General features: G+C 40.2%; 1 non-coding gene across 1 annotated transcript; it reads right to left on the bottom strand.

Moving 5' to 3' along the window:
* Positions 1 to 1,448: 1,448 nt before the first annotated feature.
* Positions 1,449 to 1,554, bottom strand: LOC141625644 (small nucleolar RNA R71). Its single transcript, XR_012535412.1, has one exon. It is a non-coding gene; the product is annotated as a small nucleolar RNA R71 (small nucleolar RNA).
* Between the last annotated feature and the right edge of the window lie 2,787 nt (positions 1,555 to 4,341).

Genomic DNA, 4,341 nt, shown 5'->3' on the forward strand with positions numbered 1-4,341 from the left:
ATGTTAAACTTGATAATGAGTGAGTAGTTTCCTTAACTAGGGTTAATGGGGAATTAGAGGAAACCAACTTGGGGATTGATTCATGCTTAATCTAAGATGTTTTCATAAATAATTTACTTGACTGTTGTGATTTCAACATATGCACATGTTATGTTTGATGAAATGCGAGCCTATGAATCCTTGCATTTTTTACCCATCACTTATCATTTCAATGAGACTTGTAAGCTTATACACCAACTCAAATCTCATTAGACCATGCATATAGTTAGATAGGAAGGATTAAGTCGACTTGTAGGTGTTGTACAATCTAATCGATTCGGCTCCGGGACCCAAACCTTCCTAGGGATTGTAAGCTTATACACCAACTCGATTCCATCACAACAATAATTGCTTGCTTATAACTTGAGAATATGTTTGTATGATCAACTCCCATGAATCCCCTATGAACCCATGACACCCTAGTGCTTTTAATCAATTGTTTACATCTCATTTTAATCACCTTGCTTGTTTTTATTACTTTGCTTTTATATTATTAATTAGTTTAGTTGATCTCCTATCTCAACCCAAATTGTGACACCCTAAGACACAACCATTTACAATTGAAAATCCTACATTAATACCCGTCCCTTGGGATCCGACCTTTACTTGCCTCTTTACTAAGAGTAGTTTGTGAAGTTATAAATATTGTTTTGGTTAGGAAGCTTTTGACGACGAGTTTAATCCGACACCAAAAATGGCGCCGTTGCCGGGGACGGTGTTAACTTGATTTGATTTTCATTAATTGTTTTTAGTTGTGTCTTTCTTTACCTTGGACAAGTCAATCTCCTCAAGGTTCTTCTAATTATTTTCGAGTTGTTTGATATTTTGCATGTCTAGGAGATCACAAGGTAAGTTGTTACCCATTGATCTTGAAATTGAAAGAACTTTGACCAACAATAGAAGACTTGCTAGAGGAACTTTGAGAGGTATTGTAGAAATTCTGAACATTCAACCAAATAACATTGAGTTTATCAACCCTTTTGCAAGACAAGGAGAGGATAACCCAACACAAAACCCACCACAAAAATCAACCCACAATGCCTAAACACTCATCACATTCTGTACCAACCGAGGAGAACCTACCAAATGGTACTCCTGCACCACAACATTTAACCGGTAATTTCATTGCCAAATCCGCATTCATACAATTAGTTGAGAGAAGTCAATTTGGAGGGATGCCTAGTGAAGACCCTCACTCACATATGGAGAGTTTTTGTGACTATTGTGATGCGATTTCTCAAAATGGAGTTACTCAAGACCAAATCCGATGGGTCTTCTTTTCTTTTTCTTTGATTGGTACCGCGAAACAATGGTTGAAAAGCCTAGACAAGGCTACTCTTGGTATTGATTCTTGGAAGAAATTGGCACTTGCTTTCTACAAGAAATTCTATCCTTCCGAAACGACTAACATGTTGAGAGCCCAAATCACCGGTTCAAACAAAGGGATGAGGAATCTTTGTACGAAGCATGGGAGAGATTCAAGGACACTTGTCGTTCTTGTCCACACCATGGACTTAACGAGTGGTTCCTTGTACAACAATTTTGGAATGGTCTATATGAAGACTCTCTAAACATTCTCAATATGGCATCCAATGGTATGTTCACCGAAGTTGATGACAATCAAACATGGAACAAAATTGAAGAAATGGCGGTCCATAACTCGCAATATAGTAGACCTCGGAACGCTAGTAGAGGAGGAAAGCACGAGGTGGATTCCATTACCCAATTGGGTGCTCAACTACGTGCTCACATTGACACCATTAATTTGAAGTTTGAGTAGGCCATGGCTAAACTTGAAGAGGCCTCCAAATCACCCAAGCAACATGTTAATGCTATGGTGGCATCATCATCAATTCCAAGTGGAGTATGTGAGAGTTGTGGAACTTTGGGACATGACCAAAGTGAATGTAGGGGAACAAGTGAATGCTTTCCAAGCATAAAAGAATGGCACCCCTTATTCAAACTATTACAATGAGAACACCAAATTCCACCCCAATATTTCATACAAAAGTCAAAATGTTCAAAACCCTCAACCAACATACACCCCACCTCCAATGAGAAATCAAGCTCAAATACCCTTTTACCAAAACCAAGATTATCATAATAAACTCTCTTACATCCAATGATCAAGGCTTTGATGTTCAAAAAGCGGTCCTCCAAATGCAAAAAAATCAACAAGAATTTTTCACTCAAATGCAAATGGATAGCCAAGCAAAAGACATCACCATTAACAACATACTAGCTCACACAAAGATGTTGGAAACACAAATGTCTCAATTAGCATCTTCTAGCTCTCAAAGACAAACGGGGCAATTATCACCTCAAGGTAATCCCCCAAGACATGAGTCGGTAAGTGCCATCCACTTGAGGAGTGGTACAAGGTATGAAGGGCCGAAGAGGCCCATTTATGAAGATGTTGTGAAGATTAGTGACAAGGAAAGAGTTGAAAACTCCTAGGAAGAAGAACCCACCCCCATTCAAGAAGTTTCAAAGAAGAAGAATGAAGAGAAGGCTAAGGAGAAAGAGCCTATCGTGATTAGACTTCCATTTCCAAGTCGTCAAGCTAAGCCTAAGTTCGATGACCAAGTTGGAAAGTTCATGGAGATTCTGAAGAACTTGGAAGTCTCAATTCCATTCACGGAACTAATTAATCATGTTCCGGCCTATGCGAAATACATGAAAGATATTCTCACAAAGAAGAAATCCATCCGGAAGCTAGAGACTATTGCGTTCACTAAGGTGAGTAGTGCCATCCTACAAGAAAGTTCACCTCTAAAACTTAAGGATCCGGGAAGTTTCTCTATTCCATTCACCATTGGCAATACTACAATCAACAAAGCGTTATGTGATCTTGGGGCAAGTGTGAGTGTCATGCCATACTCGGTGTGCAAAAGACTAGGAATGGGAGAACTCAAGTGCACTAATATCACACTTCAAATGGCGGATCTATCAACGATGAAACCTTTAGGGGTATGGGAGGATGTGCCGGTAAGAATTGGCAAGTTCTTCATCCTGGTGGACTTTGTTATTGTTGACATGGAATAAGACTCCAACATTCCTATCATTTTAGGAAGGCCATTCTTACATACCGCAGGTGCGGCGATTGATGTAAAACATGGAGAGCTCACACTTGAAGTGGGAGATGAAACAATCTCTTTTAACCTTGACAAGATAATGAGAGCTCCCCGCTTACATGAGCCATGTTTCATGATTGATCATTATAGCCGAGAAAGTGATAGGAAGAAGTTGGCATCTCAATGCAAAGAACAAGCTATGGGTAAAGAATCACCACCCATATGGAAGAAGAAAGAGGATAATTTTCAAGATGCTCCATCCAAAGAGCAAGAAAGTTTCAACAAGAATGAGAGCTTGAATAGCTCACCACCACTCATGACAAGTAATGAAGAAGGCCTCATTGGCCATGATAACAAGAAAGAGGAGTTGTTTCCATCAACTCATGATACTATTGGGAAGCAAGCTAGTGAAGTATGTCGTCTATGGGATGACGAATTCGATGGGTTAGTCAATCCCTACATTGGCAATGCTATAGACCAAGGCTTTGGTGACCATCTTGACTCAAGTCACCACCATGAAGAACACAATGTGCAAAGGCCTATTGAAGATCTTTATAATGACAATGAACAAGCCTTCGACTACTTCTACAAGGTGTTGAGCAACATCAAAAACACCTTGGCTATGCCCCCTTGACATTTCATCTCAAGAGTGAGAGTTTGGTGGAGTCCTCCCTAAACCACCATTTGTAAATATTCTAACTCTCAACTTGAATTTTATTCTTGTATTGCATCTTTGTCAATTTTTGATTTACATTTGTACATTTTGATCAAGATTATCATTTCGAGAGAAAGTGAGGGAGGGACTCAAATGTTTCTTGATGTGTAGCGTTTTGACTTAGTGTGGGGATAGCAATTGCCTAGGCTATCCGAGCCTTCGTAGTGCACCCACAATAAAGACCAAAGTAATGAAGAAAAAAAAACGACTTGGGATATGAAAATACCCACGGGTGGAACTGAACTCGTGAGGTACAGGAGCAATCCGAGTGTCTCAAGAAGAACCCACTTGTCTGGGAGTAAAATCTGAGCGTCCTGACAGAGCGACGCTCGTCCTGGCAGAGCTGAAAAGAAAATATTTCTACTGAACTACAATCTGGGTGTCTCCTCAAGAGTCCGCTCGTCTCAGTCCAAAGACGCTCGTCTCAGTGAGAATCCGCTCGTCCTGGTTACATCAAAATTTGGGATTTCACTCTGACTAAAGATACGAGCGTCCGCAGATGAATCCGCTCGT

The sequence above is a fragment of the Silene latifolia genome, chromosome X, assembly GCF_048544455.1.
Source record: "Silene latifolia isolate original U9 population chromosome X, ASM4854445v1, whole genome shotgun sequence".
In the NCBI taxonomy this organism is placed as follows: Eukaryota; Viridiplantae; Streptophyta; class Magnoliopsida; order Caryophyllales; family Caryophyllaceae; genus Silene; species Silene latifolia.